Source organism: Chiroxiphia lanceolata, chromosome 6 (genome assembly GCF_009829145.1).
Source record: "Chiroxiphia lanceolata isolate bChiLan1 chromosome 6, bChiLan1.pri, whole genome shotgun sequence".
Taxonomy (NCBI): Eukaryota; Metazoa; Chordata; class Aves; order Passeriformes; family Pipridae; genus Chiroxiphia; species Chiroxiphia lanceolata.
This window is the reverse complement of record NC_045642.1, coordinates 50,976,776-50,994,004: the sequence shown is the minus strand read 5'-3', so window position 1 is coordinate 50,994,004 and position 17,229 is coordinate 50,976,776.

Sequence of the window (17,229 nt, the reverse complement as noted above, 5' to 3'; positions counted from 1 at the left end):
CACCTGAGGCCTTTTTTCTCTCAGGCTTCATGGTATCCAGCACCGACCTGCCCTGGGCCCTGGTACTTCCCACCCAATCTGTGCACTGCTGCAAGTAGCTGGATATGTTACTGCATGCCTTTGGCTGCACCAAAGTGAGACATGTGCCTGCACAGATCTCAACTCATCTCTTTCCTCACCCCCCGACTTTGGTGAAGCTTGCAGAGACATGAAGGATATCACAATTACACTTTGTTTCCCAGTCAAAAAGGTGAATTTCAGCTCCATGCCTCACAGCCTCTCCCACTTCACCCAACTATCCTGCACCTCCAAAATGGGCAACTAACATCCCCTGACACAAATTAAGTTGATAGGGAGGCCATAAGAAACTGCTCAAATCAATCCTGGGCAGTCTGAGAGGCTGTTCTTGGCATTCAGGCTTTAACTCAAAATCCTTTTACCTGATACATGCTGTAAATCTCCACTTAAATGTGACTATGACAGTGTTATTTCAGTAATGTCAGTGCCCTGAGCCTTCTAGTGGTTATTTTGAAGAAAATGCTCTCTTACACTTTTACAAATGTGCATGTGTATATTATCTAATACGGCCACTTTGTCCCAGTGTTAAAAAGAGAGACTTTTGAAATGCAGTTCTAATGAGATGGCTATGCAAGGCCCAAAAGACCAGACCCTGAATGGATATGCTAACATTTGTATCTGTAACTACAGCCATTTAGGAGTAAGGACACACACACACACAGTACCACACTGTTCTTTCATGTCACCAAAGACTCCCTCCCAGTAACCTTATTCACCTTGACTTTTCTTTAACTTCTACTCTCATCCCTCCTTCATATCCACATGTGACTTTGCATCATGCTCTTCAGATGCCTCCATTTCTGCTCTGTAATGTTGGAGCGTCTAGAGCAATCACTGGGAACCTTTGAACTGCTGTGCAAACAAAGAGAAGTCCATTGCAAAAGGCTTTCTTATGTCTTTGCTCTTCAGTGGGTTTCCCTTAGCTCAAGAAAGTGAGTTTGCTTTCAGTAGTACAGATATGCCTGGCAAAGCTCTGTTTTCTGTCCTTTGCTGAACTCCTGAACACAGATGTCCCATTTGTGTTTCATTAGTACATCAGCCTCTCTGAGGCTTTCGACCTCTGCACTAGGCAATAATTACCTGGCGCAGACCCATTCCCTCGCCAGCTGGCCTGGGACCTGCTCTGCTCAGACCAGGGCTCTCTCTGCTGTCAGTCCTTTCCAGTCAACTGGACAGCTCAATCAGCAGAAAATATCAAATGTGGTTGTTGTTTAAGCTCAGGTAGCATTATTTCTACTTGATCTGACAATGCCTCTCCAAAGAAAGATTACGCTTCCCAAGGTCTAGACATGAGACAGAAGAGTTAAGATGTCTGACAATTCAGAAGCTCTTTTGCAAGCAGTTTGAGCTGATCATGTTCTTCCCTTCCTGCAAGCAGTGTTGTAGACACCTCCCTCTGCCAGGCCCAACGACTATTTAATTATCTGTACAAAGGGAAACAGCTCCGAGGAGAGTGAGAGAGGGCAGCTAAGCCTGACTATAATCTTGGGCCGAGGGCACTTGCCTGTGATGTAAATAGGCAGTTTGCCTCTGTTACAAATTTGTGTCCCCTCCCACATGTGCATTCAGGGTGATTTCCATGATTTCACTTCTTCGAGAGAGATGCAGACTTGCCTCATCACAGAAATTAGAATCCTGGAGTTGCTCGCGAGCAATTCTTGCCTGCTACACCAGAAACAACACATCAAAGTAAAGGAAAACTCTAAGCCCAAACCAGAGCATGGCTGACCTTCCTGCCATGCTTACAGCACAGCAGCCCTCACTTAAAGGTTCCTACTGTCTGTACCCAAGGAACTTCTAGGAGTTAGGGGTGAGGATCATTTTTTTTGTAACAGTTGTCATGTTTTCTGAGACAGCATAGTGTAGACTAAATAGAGATAGGAACAGACGAAATGATGGAGTAGATGACACAGAGTCACAGACAAATCTACACTCCCAAGGTATCTTTCCAGCATGTTTTAGAGAATATGAGACTGAGCAGCATCCAAAACCAGAATGTAAGCCATGGGTGAAAGAGAAAATGATAAACAAGAAAAAAAGCAGTGGGGCTGACTGATGACTCTGCTCAAAGAGTACAGTCAGGCATATCTCCAATTCAGTTGGAAGAAATAACAACTCATGGTACTTCCTGACTTGCACGATTGCAGCACTGCAGGAAGAGTTTCTGTACAAGCTGAAGAGTGCTGGGTAATTCCTACTTCTTGTTTCACTGAGCAGATCCACTGTAATCCATAGAAGCAAAGAAAGAATCATGGAATCAAAGATAACTGTTAAAAGAAGGCAAAAAATGTAGCTCACGATGGTGATCCAACAGGAGAGAGCTATTGGAGGCCAGGAGGTCATGGGATTTCCTGCAGAGCTTCTGCTAAGTGTGCTGTGTTCACTAGGAAATACCACAGACTTTAAAGAAGATTTTACTTCAGGTAAAGGAGCAGGAACTATCACCTTGCTCAGTGACTGCTGTGGACTCTAATTTTTAATATTAAAAAGAGATGGGAACATTCTGAAACAAAAAGTGAATCCTTTATTTACAGAAATATATGGTCTTTATGTGCCTATTCTCAAAAGCAGAAAGGTAGAGATAAGCCAAAGGAACAAGAGACTAGACTGAGTGATGGATAGCATGATCTAGTCAAACTAATTGAAAAAATGGTAGGGTGAGATTTATAATTGAAATACTGATATTGATGAGTTCAATCTGTACAGGATAAGAACAACAGTAATATTTAGCAATGATGCAGCACTTTTCATCTTTAGAGCTCATTAACTAATTAATCTTCACAACACCCCTGAGAGGCAGGTAAGTATTATTATTATTAGACCATAAGAAAGATAAATCCACAACAGAAGCAGAGGAAGGTGGAATTAAGAGCCAGAATTGACTTTGTAAGAGGGAGGAGGATGGAAAATAACTCCCTTGTTCAGTCACAGCAAGGGGCAATTCCATTACCAGAGGAAGATGGCCTGGCACAGAAAATATTCATATAGGAGATCCATCCTTTCTTCCACACCAGAATAAAAGGCACAAAAGATGAAGCAGGAACTCAATCAGTGGAGTAAAATTCATAAAAGGAAAATAAGGTGAGTCAAATGGCAGCAGAGTGAGTTAATGCAATCCAAGACTGGTGAAGGGCAACAAGATGCTGAAACCTTGAAACCTAAAGCCAAAACAGAGCTATTTCATACTAGAACTGAACTATTGGACTGAATTTGAGCATGAAAAATAATAACAAGGGCTGTGTTTGTAGATGGTAAAGAATTAGTAAAGGCCTCATTGATAAAGCTAGTGATAAAACAGGGGAACTGGGCAATGGTGAATGGCAGGCTGGCAGCAGGCTCAGACCACAGAAATCCCACATATTAAAATGAGATAATTCTTGTCATTTAATTCTCTTATTCTCTCCTCCTATGTGTGAGAGAAAACAGAAATATTGAAGGGGAAAAATAGGAAGCAGACATAACAGTAACCTTCGAAAAAGATAGGAGCTTGTGTAGGCAAGTTGGAAGAGCCATGGTTTAACATGAAATTTAACTTGATGTGTTACTAAAATGTTACTAGTCATATTTTTTTAAAACACAGAGATTCTCAGACTTACAAATGAGTATTTGCTGAGGCCAGGATCTCTGTTATGAACAAAGCAGAGGGCTTGAAGATGGACATATGACCATAAGGATAAGAGGAAATCTAAAGAGATAGTAGCAGCTCTCTATAAAGCTTGGCAGTGTTTAGTCTGTACATCAAAATAAACTATGTGAATCTGTAAGATCTTCTACCAAGGCAGGAAAACAGTGTGGCCATGATAAGGAATTACATAATTACCTATGGAGATAGTCAGAGGAGGAGAGACCTGGGAGGCTGCAGGTTCTCCTTCACATAGACACCAGAAAGCAAACCTTTCCCTGGGACACATCCCAGAGCAAAAGGCCTGTTTTGGACCAAGAGCACATACAACCTTCCAGCAGCCTGCTGGTAAAAGAGGCCCAGCGATTTTTCTTTTCAGATCTTAGAACTTAGGTCTTGCACTTTTCCTAATTTTTTGAAGGATAAAGTGAGATACTGTTCTGTTTTGAAATGGCAGGTGAGGAACTTCCTTCCCTGCATCCCTGTACCTGAGAAGAATCACAGTTAGGGCCGACAATTAGAGGCTTGTTTGAAAGCTGGAGCTTTTTGCACCTTAAAGATGTGCCACTGAGATGCACACGGTGGGTTTTTTTCAATCCACATATTTTCATGGCTGTATCAGAGATGTTACAAACCTTGACACATGCCTTATGCAGCAATACCACGATTTCACACCGAGTCTGGTCATCCAGGGTGAGAAGCAGCAGTCCTGCCCTTGAAATTGTGCTATTTTAAAGGTTCATGGAGCACTCACTACTGTCTGCTTCTCCTGGGGGAAGGGGGGGGTCACTGCTCTGCCCTTCTTTATTTGAAAAACAAAAAATGTTTAAAAGAACTTTTGTACTGTTCCTTGCAAGACCTGAACTTGGGAAATGAATCTGTCATGAGGAGCACTGTGGCAGCCTCTCAGCAGTGTGCACAGTTGTATTTTTGGTTCCATGATGTACCATGACACCTGAACAGTATCTGTAATACATTACGACAGAGCAAGTAGCTGCACAGTAGCAGCACATGCAGAATATGTAATTTCCACAAAGCATGCTTTTAAAGGAGGGAGAAAAAAGGCAAAATACACTATCCTGTGTGCATTGACCCTCAGTGGGACATGACTTGTTCCTTCCTGAACCTAGGATGGGAAAGAAATCTTTCTGACTTATTCTAGAATTTCCATGTTTCTTACTCATTATGAGAAAGACTTTTGATTTAATAAGCTGTTCTGCTCTGCAACAGAAATCACTCTTTCTCCTAAAGAAGGAGGAGTGGGGGGAGGCATTTTCCATGCTTTTTATTGAGTGAGCCACATGTAGGAAGATCTGAATAATCTTTGGAGGGAAAAAAACCCATGAATTTCAGAGCATATGCTTTTGTGTTATTCAATATGACTGATAGAGAAGGATAAGGTTGAAGTTCAAGGCAAGTATGGAATGTAATTTCACTCTGCACAGTCACAAATAAAATGAGTCACAGCTCTATAGGATTAAATTAATTAAAGATGGATCTTGTGCTTGATACTAGTTTGATAGAACTAGAGTTTGTAGTGGTTGTATCATGAACATAAGTGGGTATCTCTAGTGGCTAGCTAGTATTTTCTTTATACTCATGAGTGTTTACTATGGCACACAAATGCTAACAGGTTTTATCACACAGTCATTATCATATCTTCTTCCCTTTCTCTCTACTTTTCAGGTGCTGCTGCTACAAAATGATTTCATATCAATTAGGAATTCCATTTCCTTCAAGGGGCTACTGAAGGAACAGCCACCTGTAATGAATGTTGTTAAACTTCAGCTGTTCTCTCCCCTCACAACAAGATCAGTGTTTTTAAAACCCATGTTCAAAATTGCAAGCATTACCTGGGTATTTTTTTTCTACAGGCAAAAAAAAGGATGAAATTTACAGTCTCTAGAAAATTTAGTTCCTATGACACACAATGTATGTTGCAAGAAAAATCTAAAGGTGACTTTAATGATACAAAGAAAAGTTGAAAACACATCAGACTTTTCATCCAGTGTAAAAGTGGAACAATAGCAATGCAGTACTAAGAAGTTTCTGTGTTGAAAGCAAAGGCATTCCATTAAGCACAGTCTAAAGATGACAGATGATTATCTAAGTGACAGTGATAAGAAACCCAACCTAAACAGACAACTTCAAAATTTTTTTTAGGGGGAAGATCTCTAGTTTCTGTGTAATTTTATAAAATAATAGTTGTTTTTTTTTTCTTCACGTACATGAAAAAATTCACTTGAGAACAAAAGTTCCAGTTGTACCTTCACAACAGTTCCTAAGTAACATTAAGGGGATCTGGCATTTGGAAGGTTAATTTTCTTATCAAAACTATACAAAATCCTAATTTTGCAGAGTAGCAATTTGGAAAAAAAAATCAGCAATGGGAAAATGTTGGTTATGCAGCACTAGACATTCAGTACTCAGGGGATCAATTATAAAAACACTCATTCAGCTATTTCTATTCAAATGAACACCTGAAGAGGAGGTCTCAATGGTTTTAAAAGTGTGTGGATATTAGTGGATAAATGTTAGTCCAATAAAAGAGATCATCATCTGCTATTTGTGTGCATTTAAGTTGACACTAAAAAGATCTTTGTGGAATATTGCTGCTTCTTTTTCTTTTTGTGTGTGTGCATCTTTTATCTCATATTCCCTTAACACTTTGTGAACTGAAGAAAATAGACCAAATGAGCTGTTCTTTAAGATTAAAGGGGCAGCATTTAGTTGAACACACCTGAATGTGGAAGGAGTCTATTTTCCTCACACTTATGAATATGTAATGATGTGCTTGGAGGCACAGTCACGAACCCCTAATAAGAATGCACGAGTCTGTGTTTGAAAACAGACATTTGCATTTGCCCTCTGGTCACAGTACATGGGTCATTCTTATTCAAAAATTTATTTGCTTTATTTTTCTATTCCCCCTCCCTTTCCTGCCCACCTCAAAATATTTTCTCATTTCTAGGTTTAGTTTAGAGAAAAATTAAAAAGGGAGGGCTAAATCCCTCCAGAATGGTCAGCATTCAATTAGAGTGAGCTTACTCAGGGATATATACTTTTATTTGTGGAAGTGAAAAACTCTATTGTCTGCTTTGAGGAAGGAGTATTTTTCCATCTCACAAACACATTTGTTTCAGCAAAAGCATTTGTCAGGATTTGAGAAGAAACAGAAACAAAAAACACACAGGTGCATAACACAACATTTTTAAAAGTGAAAATTGGGAATGAAGTAATAGAAATACAGTGATCTAGACAATGGATATACTTAATAAAATTGCATAAATACTTCAGAAAAGCTACCATCAAGAAAGAAACAACAAAGCATCACAAGTGTTAATACTGTGAGCTAATCAGTGTCTGCACCAGACTACCAGTGTATCCAGGTGGGGAAGAACAGGCTGTGGAGATTGGTACTTAATGAGAATATTGTGTTTCTCTTAAAATTTAGTCTAAAAAGCTGTCGGGGAGCTACTCCAAAATACACTCAGAATCAGGGGGTTTTTTCCACTTTCTAAAAAATATAGTAGTTTCAAATTAGGCAGCAGGGAAGAGTGTGATAAGACTTTTTAAATCCCTTTTTTCATTCTTTCTCACTTCCTCCTTTTTTCTTCAAAAAAGAGCTAAGGAAGAAAAAAGGAAAAGAAAAAGTGATAAAAAAGAGAAAAAGAGAGAGTAAACTTGCAGCATTTTACTTGTTATCTGAATAAAAATTATGGAAGAATCAGGCCTGTTTGCTCAAAAAGGAAAAAAAAAAGCTAGAGAATATTTAAAAGAAATAAACAAACAAACAAAAAACCACAAAGAAGTCCAAGCAAATTCATTTGCAGAGAATAGAATTACTTAGCTACTGCAAATCACAGCAAAAATTTCAGATGCTTGCTGTGTTAAAGATTTCATCATCACTTTGCTAAGGGTCTGGAGAAGTTAAACACCCTTCGGAAGTTAAACATCCCAAAAGCACAGAAGGATTTCAAAACATTCAGAATAAAAGTTGTAAGTCTAATTTATAGAGGTGTTTCAGCTCATTGTAAAGGTGCTGAGATAGCTCTTGGTGGGGTGCATAGGGGCAGAGATGCACACCTACTGCAGGTGTGTAGGTACATCCTCAGTACACATGGAAGCGCACGTGCGCACACAGACACACTCACACAGGGCCTGAATTGATTACACTTCACTACACATTTCCCAGATTTTACATTACTATCACAAGTGCGACCCTGGGAAGAAAAAAAGAGCCTATTGTGACTGCAGCCTAGCCAAAGAGCAGACCATTATTCGAGATCTAACAGTGACACCTGCAGTTGAGCCCCACACAGTAACACACAAACATCTCTTAGAAAAACAGATCCGTATTTTTGAATCGAGCATCTCTCCTGCTTAATTATCCTCATGTACCTCGAATTTGCCTCTCCCACTGGCAGCACAATCAGCTTCCACACCAGCATGAATCAGCTTTTCCACTTAGAAAGCAAAAACAGCCTGCCACAAAGTATATAAATAGCCCAGAAAAGCTTCCTTGAGCTGCTTGGTGGGAGTAGAGCTGCCCATGCATATACATACACACAGATCTCTCCTCCACAAACAGGCATTTCAGAAGAACCACCTGCATGTCTGAAAGGCTCATCTCCATGTTTCAAAGATTTAATCACTTTTCTGTTAATTGCAGTATAAAGCGTTACATTTGGCATGAATAAAGACTAGATACCCAACAATTTGGATGAATCCCCTTCGTTGTCACTGCTCCCTCCTTGGTTTTGGTTACCAGCTGGTGAGCATCAGTAATGTGGTCATTCTATCTCCCTTCACTCCCAGATAATTTGAGAGTGTTCACAGTGTCCCCACTATTTAAAGCAGTTTGTTTGGTTTTGTTTGTTTTTTTTTAAGAAAAACAATGTTGTACTTCAATTACTGCTCTGAAGGCTACTTTAGAGGCCTGACTCTCCAGTTAAAGCAAATATTATGTCAAGGTCTATATTTCATTTTTCCTTTTCACCACTTTCACAACTTATTCCTTCTTCAACTTTTTTCCATATATTGGAAAACAGGTTCCTCTTTCTCTCTTAAAAGCAGAAATGACAACTAAAAGGTAAGCCTTTGCTGTAAGATGATTTTTTTATCACTAAATTGTTTGACCCACTACGACAGTTTCTAACCAAGATCACTACTCATATTTCAACCAAGCACAGTATGATTTGGTTTTAATTTACAGCTCTTAGCTACTTCTTTTGTCATGTAAGCTTTTTGACCTCACATATAAACGTGTGTTCACTTGAAAAAAAAGATTTCTGTATAACTTTTGTCAATATTCTGCTGATTGCTAGTTCAGTACCAGATGTGCTATGCTTAATGGTGCATATACAAGAAGCATTCCCTAATCCCTAAGTGAACTTCTTATCTATAAATATATACAGGATAAGCTATCTAAACTCAATTTAGCAACTATGCTATTAAATCTACCAGAACCAAACAGTGAAAGAATATTGTTAAAGCCAAGCGCTTGTTAGCAAAAAAACCAAAGACCCTCCTGAAACAAAACATTTGCTAACTGTAGAACAAAATCAATCATAGTTCTGCTTAGATTAGTTTCTACTATCAGCGCATCTTGAACCCCCACATCTTCATTTCACAAGTGCATACACCCAGTTTTAAATGCTTCTGGTTTTGTTAGCATCACATTCTGTCAGTCACAATTCACTGCAGAAAAATGAGTTGTCACCAGATCAGACTTTTTAACTGCCTATGAATGCAGATGGATCCATTATGGGATTTAAGAGAAGTACACACACACACAAAAAAAAGTAGTTTCATCTATTGCTTGGATGATTACAGAACCTGAAAGCTTAGCTTGTGGTGCTGAGGTTTCTGCTGCATCACCAATTCCCTTAGTGACCTTGGGACACAGGTTGATACAGCACCTGGATATCTCCATTGATGAAACCAAACCATTTTCACCTTCATTCACAGCCAGGCACTCTGGCCTGGCCCATCAGCTCCTCAGCAATGACCTCTCCTGTCCCCGGATTGTGCAGAGAGGAAGGCAGGGGATGCTTGGAGCAAAGGGCAAGAATGGTCCTTTGTCTTTCTGATGTCCCTGACATCCCTAATTTAATAATTACCTTCCCCCAAAAAACTCTGGACACATCTACCTTATTTCCACACAAAGTTTTCTTTAAATAATTGACTATCTGTGAAGGTAACAGAAGCAAGAAAGTACACAGGGATCAAGAAGGTGAAGTTACACTCAAGCTCACAGAACAGATGACTTCTGATGTTTTCTGCCTGATGGATGTTATCTGCTATGGTGGATAACTCCACCAAAGTCCAGAGCATTCTCTTCCACTTTCCCTGCATTCCCTTGCCCCCTCTTACTTCTCCTTCCTTCAGCATGAAGATTGCCCAGGACCAGTTGTATATTGGGGACTCTAAAAATACACTTATTCAACCTTTAGGACCTAAATGCAGCAATAAAGAACTTTTACCTTTGCAGAGTTTGGTTGAAAGTATAACAAAATGCCAAGCAAAATTGTTGACTGTCTTCTCAGGAACAGTTGCATGTGGAAGAACAGAATCCCAGTTCAGTACAAGAGGTGAGCTCTGGTTTGGGACCAGAAAAGGGGTCAACCTCAGTTGTCACAGAGGTGCATATTCATTTTGTGGCATCTGCCTGTCCTTTCCTCAGCTTGTGCTTGTATTATTGTCTTATTACCTTGGGAGAAGTTCTAGAAAATCACCACATTTTTAAAAAGGAAAAAAAAAGAAAGAAAGAAAGCGAGGAAAAGAAAAAAAAAGGAAAAATACAATTTTAAAATAAAAGGCTATGCATATGCAAAGTTGATTCAAATGCTTTCAGATTGCACCATAGAAAAGCTGTGGCCTAGTTTTTGAAATACATATTTCACTTTATTTTGCACACAGCTGGGTTTATATTGGCACTCACACTAATATGCAAAATGCAGTATCTTATATTCATGAATGACTCTTTATAAAATGCCAGGAGGGCACCTGCTTTCTTTTCTTTAAGTCTATATCATGACAAAGAGGCAGCCTGTATTAATGGCCAGCTTCCAGCTCTGACCACAGCCTGGAGGGATTTATGCCAGCTGTACACAGGTTTGGAAGTAAACAACATGCCCTGGTCAAAAGGAGTTTCTTACACTCCACGGAAAGAGACTGCTAATGAGATGCAACGGACTGAAGGCGGGAGCACACGGCAACACTGGCTGTGCACGGAGCTCTCACAGCCAAGGATGTGCACTCTCAGTTCTGTTGCATCCTGATGCTGTCCAGTATGTCAGTCCTGTGTATTACCTGCATCACTCAGTCCTTGTAGCATTGCCATAGACACACCAGCCAAACACCTTCCCAATCCTGGTGGTTCCCAGGGCTCAGGCACAGTACTCGCCAGAGTGTTCGGTAAACTAATAAAAGGTACCCTGGCCAGTAGTAGGTGTTGGGATTTTGACTTTTTTTAAATAGATGTGCTGTGTCTCAGTGCTTTAGAAGGCAGCCTATTGAAACGACTCCTCATCTTAAAAAGTTGCTTTGTCAGCCATCCAAATCTGACAGGATCTGTGTGCTTCAAACTTCAGATCATGACACAAAACATCTCTCTTTCAGGATTTTCCCCCAAAAATCAGAATAACATACATGAGACAGCTTGATAAATATTTTTCCTTAATGTAGAGTTATTAAACATGTACTTAAGAAAAAAAGCTTTCTAAATGAGATGTGGACAACAAACATTAGATGAATTTCATAGACATTTGTGCAGATAATTAGAACTTCAAGTAGAAATTTTTAATATTAGAGTGATGTATACTCTTTATGTGGGCGTGTTAAAAAAATTAGAAATTCAATTCTATAAAATAAAGTCAATCAAAAATGTATTAAAATCTTTATTCAATTTTAATACACTCTGCAAGATTATTCCTACAATGTGTTTCTGGGTCTGATTTGGATTAATTCTTTTTCCTAACTAAAGAAGGCCACCACAATAATCTCAGGGTGCACCCCTGAGGTAGGAAAGGTATTGTAAGGTCAAATCAGCCTGAGTTTGCACAGGATGTTATTGAGCTGATAGCTTTCCATCATTGCTGCACTGCATTTCATGTACCATTTGATTGCCAGACTAGAAATGGCTGCATTTCACTGGCTATCAGCTGATGTATTTTGCCAAATGTAAAAAGAAACTGAAAAGTAGCGGACATAAGACAGTTATAATAGAACAAGCACGTGTTTAATATTACATCAAACCCCTAACCAAACCTTCAAGAAAATTACATGAAGCTAGAACTGTATTTGTGATCAGTTCTTCAAAAAGTAATAGTCTTTTTTCCATTTCCCAACTCCAGACTTAAGCTATGTCCTTATTCCTGTACCAGGAATAGGCAGAACCAAAAAGCAAGAGAATAATGGACTGGAAAACAAAAGTTGTTAAACTGAGTCATGTTCACACGTTTACCTTTGCCTCCCAACGCCCTGTAGCAGCCTACAAAATGCTTGTCACAAAATGCTTTGCCACTTTCAGCAAGCATCAGACCAAGTGGAGGTGTTTATTCCTGGACCAGTACACTGCATACAAAGCATGAGTCTTCCTGCAGAAGCTAATTTGTAATTGCTTAGAGATCTCCCTCTGCAGTTTGCACTGCAAGATGAGAGTTTAGCAGCACAGCATCTGCAACGATCTCCTGAGAAACATAGCAGCTCTGTTAGGAGACTTAGTTCACTAGTTCTTAGTCTTATTTGATGCAGAAAGCAAAAATTTATTGATGAATTAAGTTATCAATAAACTAACTAGCAGCATTAACTATTTTACTAGTAGCAAGGAGAATCAAATCAGAGGCTATAAATCTTGACATTGTCACATCCCAAAAGGATTTCCAAATATTCCATGCACTAAAAGAACTATGAGAAATAAAGTCACCCTGCTCAAGGCAAGACCAGTGTCCTGAGTGAAGATAATGCTCTCACATGATGCACCATTTTGTACATACCCTCTTTCCACATACTGTAAACAGCAAGTTACATTTCTATATTTTTCAACCTATCAGTAAAAGTAGGTATGCGCATTCTGTATTCAGGTGACAAGGTAGATCCAATAAGGTTCTGATGAGAAACAAACTCCTATCACAAATACTAAGCTTAAGGTCCTCTGAGATCTATCTCATATTTTTCTTTATTTCCTCATCCCTGCTTCATATTCCTGCTAGTCCCATTCCTGATACATAATGTTTCTAAAGTATTGGATAGCCTCTTCTTCGATACAGACAAGCAAGCCATGAAGACACTCATCTTAAGAGATATTAGGTAAAAACAGGAAATATTAAACACACAGAACTACAGTTTTGAGTCGTGACTTCTCTTTTATTGCCATTTAATTCTTTCACTGGGCTTCACTTGCACGAAGCAGATAATTGTTTCTGCAAAGGCTAGTAACAATTTAGCATTTTAGAAAAGCTATGGTCATTGTCAGAATACAAACTGCAATTAGGGAGCTGTATCCGTCTTTCCCAGTCTGAAAGTCTGGTTGTTGTTTGCATTTATCTGGAAGAATATGATTTAAACCCTGTGATTAGAAAGAGGAGTCAGGCAGCCAGTTTTCTACCTCTTAGCTCTGCTGCTGAATTACTAGGCGACCTTGGGCAAGACAACTACTCTGTATCTTCATTTACCCATCTAAACCGCACCTATTGTATTTATTTAGCTCACAGGGGCATCAACAGGCTTAATTAATGTTTGCAAAAAGCTTTGAGATCAACAGATGAAAGGTCCAAAATATTATAAAGTCAATGAGAAAAAAAATGGATAGGTGCCAAGAGAGTCAATTGGACAAACGGCTTCTCCTATCAGTATTGTCCATATTTCAGTTTCTAGTTTATCAGTGGAAATATACACGGCTGTCTAAATAAAGTCTCGTGCATGTTCCACTGTGTGCAGAACCAGCCACCACAGCCTGTAGATCTGGAAACAGTTAGAAAGCTGTAAAAGAACTCTTGGGAAGACATATATTATATTTCAACTCTAACACAAAAGAAGTCCTTTCTCCAGAGTGATTCTATACGCTGTACAAAAATTCCCAGTGGCAGTTGGCAGCACATACATGGAGTTTGATTTAACACTTTTATATACTGTAATTTTGTGATCAATGGACACTCATCTTCCCTTGACTGTTTTATGAAGAAAAGCTTGAATTTAATATCTGCAGGCATACAACCAGTGCCTAAATAAATAAGAAACTCCCCTCTCCCCAAGGATCCTAATGCTATAGCATCTAGGTCACTGCTATTAACCTCTTCCCTAAGGATTTAGAAATAACTCCAAGATCCCAAGTAAACTCTATTCCTCAGTGGCCTGGATTCCCATCAGACGACATTGTTTTCATAATTTTTCTCCTAACCTGGTGATAAGTAGTTTTAGTTTAAAATTGCTCACAGAAGGAATCTAAGATACCGCAAGGTACCTTAAGCAGGACCAGGTCAGCTGAAGACAGATTTGCTCAATACCATGGCATATCTCCACCCTCCCACCCCAAAGCCCAGCCCACCGTTTGTATTCATGGGTTTTAATTGCAATCTGTCTCCCAGAAACAAAGGTTTTAAATATGCTCAAGTGGGAAGGGCAAGTGCTGTGCTAACCCTCTCCAACAAAAACACACCTAAAGCAGCAGACATGAGGCCAAGCTTTAGATACTTTGAGGGACCTCTGACAGAGACAGGCTCAGATAACGAGATAAAGGATGTGAATAGCAAACAAAGCATTACTGGCAATTGTTCAGCATAGCACATATTCACATAATTCCCAACTAGGTTTATATCTTGCAGCCTCAGTTCAGTCCTTCAGGTAGAAAAAAAAAGGAGGAGGAGTTACTTCAAAATACTGGGACTACTTAGGAGAGTGCTGGAAGCAAGCAACAAAAAATTGGAAGGTGCTGAGAAGATCTGAGGGAAAATGGGATCACCATAGGACACATCCTATTTGCACATCCTATAGGCACTTGTTTCTGGATTAAGTCAGCCAGCCTGCAACTAGTTGCCAAAATGACAGAGAAGTCCCCGTGTTACTTCCAGTTTTTGTTCTGCAGTGTTGCACAGGCTGACCCTCAAAAGGTGGTGAACTTGAACTTCTACTGTTTGCTTAAATGAATTTCTATATAAACCAAGGTAGCTTTGCTGTGCAATGCTGTGCACAGCGGTGTAGCAAAGCACTGCCTTCTGCTGCTCTGTAAAACTAACGTGCTTTTCTTTTATCTAGAGCTGCCCTGGTATTTTGAAATAACTCCTCCTACTTCTAACTACTAGATCAAACTTGCATTTTGACTTTATCTGAAGGACAGAACATCTGGTGTGCTTCTGGCTAGACAGGTCCTATTCAGAGCAACACTACTCAGACTATCAACCAATTCCTACATCTTCAGAGCAAGCATAAATGCAAAAGTGAGTTAGCTTATATTCCCGCACTAAAAAAAAAAAAAAAAAATCTTCTTAGGTTATTATAATCACAGTCAGTTAATTGATGGACTTGAGATTCTTCAGAATTAAACACGCATTTTCATGAAGCAAACTTTGAAGTTTTGTTATTTGGTTTTTTTCTAAATAGCCCAAGCCAAGATGCAAAATTTAAAAATTGGGAAAGAATTTCTTGTGCCTATATCAACTACCAGAAAAATATTACTACATCAATTCAACGCTTCTTTTTACTCACAGCAACTACTATAAAACAAGATTTCATCCCTATTGAGTTCAAAGGCTCATTGAACAGAAATAGCTCTTAGTGTTTTGTTGTTTAAGAATGAGGAAGAATACATAAAGAATGAATTTATTAATTCACTAGTAAATTACTAAAAAAAAATTATGAAATTATGGCCAGTGGGTAATAATCCTGGAAGAAGTCTATACTAGTATTTGTACAATTTGTCCACAGGAAACAATCTACTGCCACTTAAAATGGGATCAAACCAAAAGGACTTATCTTCCTCCCATAAAATACATTCAAAGGCAGACCATTGAAGAGTGGGCTATTGAAACTGCTTTTTAAGGCATTGTTTTTGATTCGGGTTGTGTGGATCTTTTTATCTCACTACCAATAAGGACTAGATGCTGCAAGGAAAAAAAAAAAGTACTCCCAGATGAGTTATTATTGCATTTAGTGGTCACAGTGATCACTAGTGAATAGAAAATCCACACACTGTTCTGGATGACAGTAAGAAACAGTAGGAATAATCACTAATAGCTCTAATATACTGTGTGAGCAGATGGCCTAAACTATCAAGTGTTTTCTCAGTCTTACTGTGTTTTACATTGTGATGGATAAAACTTATAGATGATAAACTGTGGCTGTGACGATGAATGCTTCCATCCATCATCCTGGGCTTCTCTTATTCCAACCACATGACTGAGTTGAATCAAGTTTATGACACCTTGTCAGGGAGATTCCTACAGAAGCTAATATCTAGATTGAGTACACGAATAATGCATTTATTCCCCATAAAAGCAAAAAATGTTAATTTTAAAGAACCTCTATTTCACATCATTTAACCAGACCACAATGAAATATTTTCAGAGGCCTAGGAGATCACTCTCAAAAATTTCAGAACTTATCTACACTAGCCTTTATATCACTGTTGAAACCGTGTTTATTTTCAAGAGGCCATAAAGTTCTTAAAAAATTGTGCGCCAATCCTAAATAAGAGAAATCTCCCTTTAAGAGCACAAGCTAAAAATGTAATTGAAATCCTCCGTACAAGCTGCAGACTCCTCTTCCCAGGCACTGAGCAGGCTTGGCACAGTGTCCAGGCATGGCCGGCTCTCTGCTGGGGGCAGCGTTCTTGGCTGTGAAGGCAGAGCGTGCCCTCTGTCACTCATGGCGAGCAGTCCTGTCCAACTGTCTCTTTTCGACAACTTTATCATCAATCTCTTTATTAACAGCTCCGCTGCAGACTGAGAGCGCAAACAAGGACAGTGCGCATGCCAGATTTCTGGAAGGCACACGGCACCAGACACCGTGCAGGGCAAGGTCTGCATAACGCTGAAGTGGAAGCTGCAGCACAAAACTTACACACTGTTTTAAAAAGTATCGTGTTTATTACGTTTACTCAGAATCAAACTTCTATTTGGGGAGAGGGAGGGGGGAAGTTGTTTCTCAAATGTCAAGGATTGCCCAGCTTGCCTCCAGTTTTATCTTCATGCCATTTGAAGTGCCCGATCAACAAAGGGTTCTTGACCTAACATTCCATTCAACTTTAACAATTTTATCTGCTTTAGGTCAGCATACTACCCTAACTGAAGCAAACGCTGCAGAAATAATCTTTAATGAAGTGAAAAGTTTCGTAAGACGTGTAGACTTGAAGCATGTAAAACTTTCTTTAGGTAACCTTATTCAGGAAATTTACTTCTAAAATCGCAAACTTGAAATAGGTGTGCTAGATCACAAATAGACAAAAAGACACTTGCACTTGTAAGCTGTCCAGTATCTGTGTGGGCCACAATTATTATGGGGCAGTTTAAATGCATTGGCTAGTTTCTTAA